Source organism: Labeo rohita, chromosome 18 (assembly GCF_022985175.1).
Source record: "Labeo rohita strain BAU-BD-2019 chromosome 18, IGBB_LRoh.1.0, whole genome shotgun sequence".
In the NCBI taxonomy this organism is placed as follows: Eukaryota; Metazoa; Chordata; class Actinopteri; order Cypriniformes; family Cyprinidae; genus Labeo; species Labeo rohita.
Window position 1 is genome coordinate 22,978,683 of NC_066886.1, and position 8,875 is coordinate 22,987,557.

Here is an 8,875-nt window from a genome sequence, read left to right on the forward strand (position 1 = left end):
AATATTTCTCCTTAGCCCCAAGATAGGATGGGATTGTGCCTCGCCAGCCACGGACGCCCTAGGACCACGTCGATGGTGGAACCCTCCAGAACCAACAGCCAGATCTCTTCCTCATGACATTGCCCTATTTGTAGATGAATCGGTCCAGCGCGATGTTTAACATCCTTCTTGGAGAGTGACTGTCCAGTTACGGATTGAACATGGTATCTTACTTCAGTAGGCGTGGTTTGAAGACCAAGGCGTTGCGCAAGGGCACCGGAGATGAAGTTCCCCGCGGACCCGGAATCGATGAGGGCTGCCACAGTGAAGGAGACATCATTTGCAGTAAGAATGACATTGGAAGTGAATGGATTCAACTTCTCGTACATAGGGAGGATGGTACTCATCAATGGACGTTCAGGACGTGTGGGGCAGTCCCGAATCTGATGACTAGATTGCCCACAATACAGACATAGACCCATTGATAAGCGTCGTTGACGTTCTTGAGGGGTTAAGCGGCGAGAATCCACTTGCATGGGTTCGAAGGGCTGTTCTGGAGGGCTGTGGTCCGCTGGTGGGCTGGGAGATGCGCCTCCAATGCTCATTGATGAATTTGAATATGATGAGATGCGGGTGGCGCAACGTATGGTCATTTGAATGAAGCGTTCGAGTCCCATGGAGTCATCGTGAGGCGCCAACATCATTCGGAGGTTCAGTTCGAGTCCTTGACGATATGTAGTCAGCAATGCCCTTTCATTCCAGCCGCTGGATGCTGCTAAAGTACAGAATCTCACAGAATATTCTTGAATACTGAGTGTGCCTTGACGAAAATGGTATAATTCCTCACCTGCAGATGTTTCCTGATCTACTCGTCCAAATACCTCCAGGAAATGGTGGGTAAATGCAGTATACGATCTTACGGGAGGTCCCGCTTGATTCCAGATCGATTCCGCCCACCTTAGTGCTGTGCCTGTGAGACAAGAGATCAGATATCCGATTTTTGAGGAATCAGAATTAAACACATGAGGATATGTGGCGAACGTGATGGAGCACTGGAGAAGAAATCCCTTGCAATCTCCCGCCGCACCAGAGAAGGGCGTCGTGCGCACCATGGGACATACGACACAGAGAGGCGAAGAAGCATTGTTGACAGTCGGTGAGGGTGCTGGTGATGGTGGTGGATTAGGTGCCGTTGGTGATGGTGATGTGGCGAGAATTGCTTGGCGAACTGAATCCACAAGTTCCTGGAAAGGATCAGATGAACTCATTATACGGTTTGGTCCAAGCTTCTGTTATGAAGCGGACGGGACACAGATGGTAAGTAAACGCAATAACAGTTTATTGTAATGAGTTCAACAGACAGGGTGAGAAGAAGAGGTAAGTAGACAATCTTGATAGAGTTTGAGAGCGCAGAATGAGATTGTAACCAGTCTTATTTCCGTTGTACACACAGATGATCGGATGGAGACGAAGCCAATGACGAACACCACAACCACACACCACAACTCACAGGACGCCACGAGGAAGACGATCGATGGGAATCTGGAGGAGAACGAGGATCTGACAAGGAGAGCACAGGTAAGTTCACAACAGGTAAGTATAACAGGTAATATGCTGAGAATAGCGAGTCCACTTCGAATAGTCGAGCTTGGACAGTGAATGCAGAGTGGTGTGTGCTTTTATGTGGTGCTTGATTGATGAGATGATAGCTGTCAGGTGCTGGTGATCAGAACTCGGGTGATTGTGAGCGTTGTGTTGTAGTGAGGGTGGAGCCTGGCGCGGATGTAACACCTAGAAGGATCCAGGTTCAACCACTTGTGTCTAACAAAATCTTATGTGAGCATGATGTGAGCTCCCACCCACCACCACTAGCCCCTGATGTTTTGGCACCAGCCCCGGATGTTTTAAAATCCTAGAAACGCCCCTGACAGAAAACGACTATTTCTAAAAACTCCGGCCAAAGTGGAGATTTCTGATAACGCCGGTTATGTTGCCGTCAACCCGTTTCTCCCAGTTGACACGGCAACACATAACCGGCGTTATTAGAAATCTCCACTTTGGCCGGAGTTTTTAGAAATAATCGTTTTCTGTGATAAAAACAGGGTTTTCGTGTAAATTAGAGGCCAAACCGCAGGGAAATTTCTGCGTCTTTCCTTCGTGTAAACGGGGCCTTTAGCTAAGCACAGTTAACGTTTTAAATAGAGATGCACCGATCGACCTGTTTCGTGTCTGCGTGCAACACAGCGGTGTTTCGTTACTGAATAAATCCACGCATTTTAACGAATCAATTGAGTCAGTGATTCAGTTATCCATTAATAAAGACAGTTGCTTGCCTCGTTTCTGAATGAATCAGCTGTTTGAACGAATCTGTTGAACTCAAACAGCCATTTGCTGCCACCTACTGGTTTGGTTTCAATTTATTTTCATTTTATTGCCTACAGGTGTAGAAAACACACAAACAGACTAACAAAAACAGAAGACAAATAATAATTTATATATTGTATTTACACAACATCACTGTACAGGAAATGTTTAACACTGTATCAAAGTTATTTATATTTACATATTTACATTTCTGCATTATAAATGTTCAGTTATGTTTACTGCAGTACAAATGTTTAAAGTTATTTATATATTTACATGTTTACAGTACTGCAGTGCAAAAGTTCAATGTTATGTATATTTACATATTTACAGGAAACATTGTATAAAATATACATGTTTATATTATTTATTACAAAAATAAATATAAAATCATCAATCTCCAACAAATGTAATCTTGTCTTTAATCCTTGGCCCAAGCTTTTACTAACGGGCCATTCTGGTAATTACTATAATGTATAAGTACATAATACTATATTGTAATACTTAAATTATGAATCGCTGTCAAATTAATCTTATGAAAGAGTTTTGCCGCTAGCATAATTCGCTATAGAATGCGCTATGCGGAAGTAAATAGGCTGACCAAGATTCTACCGGAAATACGTCAGCAGCGTTCGTGCATAGAGTATATTGAAACGAATGGGTTTCATAGCACAGCGCTTTCCGCATTCAGTGTGAAAGCCGCTTCAAGCGGCATCCTTTATCATTACTCCAACTAATGAGACAGACAGACAGTCAAGCTGCATCAATCACAAATTGTCAGACTACAGTGGGTCCACAGCTGAACAACAGAACTACACAAGCCTGATTTAGCCGGTTAGCAAGACGTGCAGGGTTAACATAACATACACAACTACGTATTTTGAACAATCGCCAGAAAATACAATCTTTGTAGATTCATCATCTTTTGAATATAAAACATCTTTACTCACATGTATGATACAGCGTCTTCCGTATAATGTACGTGTAAATTTCCATGTGACCTAAACCCCATGGAAATGTATGGGCCAGCAAGTTGTTCGCGACGTAGAACGTGGGCGGACATTATGCAAATCTGTTACCTCGTGACGTGTGGCCGTAACAGAAAGAGATTCGAAATCCTGACGACTCCTTAGGCAAATGTGAGCCGACTCTTTTTTTTGATAGACAATAACTTTATGTATCGTGCACTGTCGGCTTCACAACTTTGCAGATAGTTTATGTTCACATACAGCTACATGACACACTACATGAAAGATCATATTTGAAAACGCATAATAGGGGCACTTTAAGAAAATAAGTGTGTACTGTACATATATGGAAGGGAGTTCTTGGCAAAATCTCACCTGTAGTAAATCATTATGAATAATAAAAGATTTACAGTTTGACAGTGTGTTATTTTAAATGTTAAAAGTCATTTAAGGAAAATACACCGGGCGTTTTAACTCAGTTGGTGGAATTGACAGATGGTCCCTTGGGTGAGAGCACCTCAAAGCTTTCTCCGGTTTAAATTTGTTGCTACAATACACATAGCCTACACATTTGCTTGTCTGTATTTGGTTCGCATCACCAATAATGTGTACTGGAGGTCTTATATTACTGCATTAGCACTGAGGCGCTTTCTGCGTCGTTGGGGAATCCCGGAGTGTGACGTATGAGGGAAACCCCAATAGTTACAGCACAGCGTCACACAAGCCATGATACAAAGTTAAGGAAACTAAGTAACCGAAAGCAATATGTCTTCATCAGATGTAATGTTCAGTTGTGTACATCAGCGTCGGGTAAAACAACATTATAATCTCCTTTCGTTAGAGAAAGCTGCTTACACAGCAAAATTTCCAGTGTTGTATAGAGTTGTTTTTATGGTGTTAATTTTCCAGTGTTGAAAAGTGTTGATTCTGGTGTTGATTTGAACGACATGAACACTTGCAGTGTGAGTCAGTGTTCAGAGTCAGTGTTATTACAACGAGTTAATATAATTGACACTATAGTGATGAGTTAATCCTATTTCCGGTCCTTGCACATTGTTTCCGTTTTGATTAATGGTGGATGACCGCGAGGAGCGGAGATGGTCAAACACAGGTATAATATATTTTTAACCATTTAATTCTATCAGTTTTTATACTAAGTTTACAGTTTTCAACATTTAGTATAATATTGCAAATTCTATAACATCGGAGTGCTAACATTATTTGTGTTTAGACAGCGCGGCGGCAGACCACCGTCACGAGCCAGAGGCCAGCTTGCAAAAAGAGGTAAGTTAAGAGGAGTTAATGGTGATTAGTTTGCACATGCGACACTATTTTAGACTTGGGGTTAAAATTACACGATCATTTCTGTGATTCATTTAATGTTCTGTTCATGTTCTGTTAACTTGAGCGAGCAGCAAACGGTTAGGCGCGAATTTTTTTTTCATATCCACACCGCCGCAGTTACACTCTTCTCCAAAGCACAGTGCGAAGAACAAACATGCAATCCAGCGTTTTGCTGAACGATATTTTTTGCCGCGTATGAAAAGAATCGTTGTGCCTGACGTGACGTGCGCGATTCATATTCAAACGTTTGTGTAAGTTAGATTATATAACGTTGGAGAGATGACAAATGGATCTTCTGATAGTAAGTTAGCTGCTTGCTGGACATTATTTAATATTAACGACTATTTGCGTTTTTCCTGACCAACAGCTGTCGTCATGCTGGTAAAAGTTCAGTATCAGTGAGTGAAGAAATTTGTGGAACTGCTTAACGATTGTGCATTCCAAGTTTTTCTCACTGAAGGTAAGTACTACTGCTTAGAAACTGATCAATTAAAACCAGACATATGGCAACCATGTTTAAGATGATACTAAAACGTCCACAGGGCTTGTTTCCAGGTTTCAAAATAAATGATGTCTGTATTTGTTAAAATAACTTTTCAGTTAAAAGACCCAGATACCAGTGTTGAATAGGACACAAATTGAAGGCATCTACATTTAAGTTGCCCAGAAGAAATTGTTTCTGCTGGCATACCTGATGGTAAATATATTAATACTTAAATGTGTGATGTGTTTATACATTTTTTTTTTTTTTTTTTTTTTTTTTTTTTTTTTTTTAAGACTTTCATAATATGATAGTGTAAAAGATTTATCTGTAGGTCTGTATGAATTAAGCCTTGACAGACATGAATCATGAAATTGTTTTGCTTTTCTCTCTTAGTCACCCACAAGATTCTCAAACCTCAGCACAAGTGCTCATTCTTTCATTCTCTTCAGCTGACCATGAAGAGGCAAAATCAATAAGCATCGGCCAGCAAAATCTGTAGCATAGATGCTAGGGCAAATGGGTATGTATGCATGTTTTTGTCAACATTTAATTTGTCTGTGTAATAATTCCCTTCCATCATTTTACTAGTCTTATGTTGTCACCTGTCTTGTCATGTTTAATCAGATTGTCCGACATACCCTGGAAAAACAGTCCAGTGATGATGAAGAAAATTAGGATGAGACAGACTTGTGCACTTCCATATGGTAAAACTCGATACTGTTGCAAAAGTTAGTGTTTTTTTTTTTTTTTTTTTTTTTTTTTTTTTTTTTGATGATAAGGTTAATTTACTGAAATCAAAGTAGTCATGTACTCACCCTCATGTCATTCCTAACACTTAAGACTTTTGTTCATCTTCAAAACATCAATGTAATTATTTTTATGAAATCAGAGAGATTTGTCTCTTTATTGGCAAATACCATTATGATGCTTCAGAAAGTTCATAAAGAGATTGTAAAACTAATCCATGTGAATTGAGTGGTTTATTCTATATTTTCTGAAGAGACTTGATCACTTTCTATGATAGACAGATTGAATTTAGGCTTTTTATTCATATATATAAACATTTATCAACTGAAACATCAGCTATGGTAAATGGAAGCTCAAGCATGATGTTATGCGGTATCGTTTGCGCTTTCACAGGAACCGTTTGTTTGCTGATCGCCGTTTGTGAATAAAAGCCTAATTTCAATCTGCTCATTATATAAGGTGACTGTCTCGTCAAAAAAATTGGACTAAACTGCTTAATTCATGTAAATTAATTTTGCAGTCTCTTTAAGAACATTTTAAGCATCAAGGTCGTAGATGTGGACTCGATGCATGGACAAAAATCTCTCAGTTTTCATTAAAGTATATTCACTTGTGTTTCAAAGATGAACAAAAGACCTTTGAGTGTGAAACAACATGAGGGTCAGTAAATATCAGAATTTTGTTCATCAAAGCACATAGTATTTATCTTTTTTCCCTCTCTTTTTTTGTTTAATCTAATTTTTGTTTTTGCTGTTTACAGTCCTGGACCTGCACCAGTATTATATGCCATCCCAGTCAGATGGAGGACCACCAGCCATACCTACTGGTATTGAGAAGGATCAAGGGCATGATCAGCTTATTCTATGTGGCCGGACAAGCACCTCATCCCTTCTGACGGAACCACCACCCTGAGTGCTATCGAACTCTAAGTCCACTTTGTGCTCAACCTGTTGTTTCAGTAGGTCCTTGTCAATGTCTTTATCCTGCTACGCTCTACAAACATTGATGTTGGTCATACCAGTGAGTTACCAAGAGTAAAGGAATTGCAACATTTTTCAATGCATCATGTATTTAGTTGAGAGTTAAGAGTATATCTAACAGCCAGCATTTGAAGTCCTACGTGTCTTTTCATCTGTAGAGTTTGCATGGGTGTTATGATGGTGAATTTTTATCTTTCTTTTAAGTGTTTTGTTTAGACGTGTCATTGTTGAAAATAAAGCATCAAACCAATACAACGTGTTTGCTGTTATTGAATGCACACATTATGTATTTTTAGTTAAACTGAATGCAGATTACATTGAATGACAAATCAGGGTTTGTATGAACACTATATAAAGTGCAGAAATAACTCCCTTGGTGTTAAAACTATTGACACTCCTAGTGTAATTTCAACATTAACAGTGTAAATGAGGGGTAAAAACACAATAATAGTGTTATTAATTAACACTTACAGTGTTGTTTTAACTCTATAAAAGTGTTAAAGAAGTAACACTATTTAAAGTGTTAGTTTAACTCGGTGTAGTGTGGACCTATATAAACAGAAAAAATGTTAATTTTAACACAGAGTTCCAGAATTTAACACTTCCAATTTTGCTGTGTACATGTATTCTACACAGGTAAACTAGTAGCAGTGAAGATGTTAAATTAAACGTAAACACAATCATCTTTACCGCATATACATACTGGCCCTGGTAATCATAAATTCTTGCTTAATTAATTTTCGCTTGCTTTATTTCTGGAAATCGGTTTTTGTGAATGAATAACTTGCGTTACTACTGGTCGCTTTGGCCTTCATTAACAGCCGCTTGCGACACCTGCTGGTGAGCGACTGACAGCAGCTGGAGATCGTGCATCGGTGCTCTACTGCTATTCCTGCAGCTCCCGGATGTGAAATGCCGACTTTTCTGCCGAATTTGAACCACTGAATTTGCTGAAGCGAATTTGTAAAGTGAAATAAAATGGACTGAAATTTGCCTGTGGAATATTGCACATCGTATTTTTAAACAGATTGAATATTTGGGAAGTGAATTCTGGAAGGTGAATATGAATTTTTGAATTTTTAGTTATGAAAATGTGTGAAATATTTTGAATTGAAATATTCACAGCTTAAATAAACAACTATGTTAAATTTCAGAACCTAAAAATGCAAGCCCTGAAAATACAAGGCATTAAAATGCAAGCACTGTTAATTCAAAGCATTATTTTTTCAGTTAGTGCAATTCAACATGCTTTTTTTGTTTCAAAGACATTTGTCATTAATTTTCTTCCATATGCAACTTTCTAGTAATCCTGAAGACCGTAATTAGGCTGTTGAGGTGTGTTTGATTAGGGTTGGAGCTAAACTCTGCATGAAAATGGCGCAACCTTGTTTCATTTGAGAACTAGAAAACAGATGGGCTCCCTGTGTGGGTCCTAGTTGGGTCTCAAATGGGAAATGAGTGCTTGGGCTCGAAATGGGCAACATTTTGGAATTTGTTAAAATGTGCTGGAAGAGTACTAAAACACTGAATTTAACCAAGTTTTATATTGAAAACCAGCCTATTTTAACACTATCCACTTTTTGTTTGTATAAACATTGAAATAAAATGTAAAAACGATGGCTGGATTTGAAACGATGGATAATATTCAAAACATATTATCTACTAACATATACTAATTTGCTCCATAAATCTGTTCCACATAAGTTAATATGCTTTCCAAAAATCTCAACATTTCAGATAAGAATGTAGTCTATTTTTGGCTGTTTTGGATTGTTTGAAAAAAACTATTTTTGCGAACTAGTCCTAGCTTTTTTACCCAATCGGAACCAAACCAGCAAAAGAAAAAAATATTTTTCGTATAAGCATCAAAACAATGCCCTACCGTATTGCCACGGACCAGAGCAGTCAATACAGCACAGTAAACCTAAAAGAGGTTGCCAACGTTTATTAAACTGTGGACGAACTTTTGACTCTTGCTGGTTTGAATCTGGCGATGCTTCCCGTTTTAA

General features: G+C 38.7%; 1 long non-coding RNA gene across 2 annotated transcripts; it reads left to right on the forward strand.

Moving 5' to 3' along the window:
• Nucleotides 1-2,019: 2,019 nt before the first annotated feature.
• On the forward strand, nt 2,020-7,267 carry LOC127181073 (uncharacterized). 2 transcript variants are annotated; one of them, XR_007829728.1, is made up of 6 exons: nt 2,020-4,595; nt 5,023-5,115; nt 5,256-5,352; nt 5,533-5,659; nt 5,764-5,867; nt 6,647-7,267. It is a non-coding gene; the product is annotated as an uncharacterized LOC127181073 (long non-coding RNA). The 2 variants fall into 2 exon arrangements; XR_007829729.1 differs by having other exon boundaries at nt 5,764-5,843.
• Nucleotides 7,268-8,875: the final 1,608 nt, after the last annotated feature.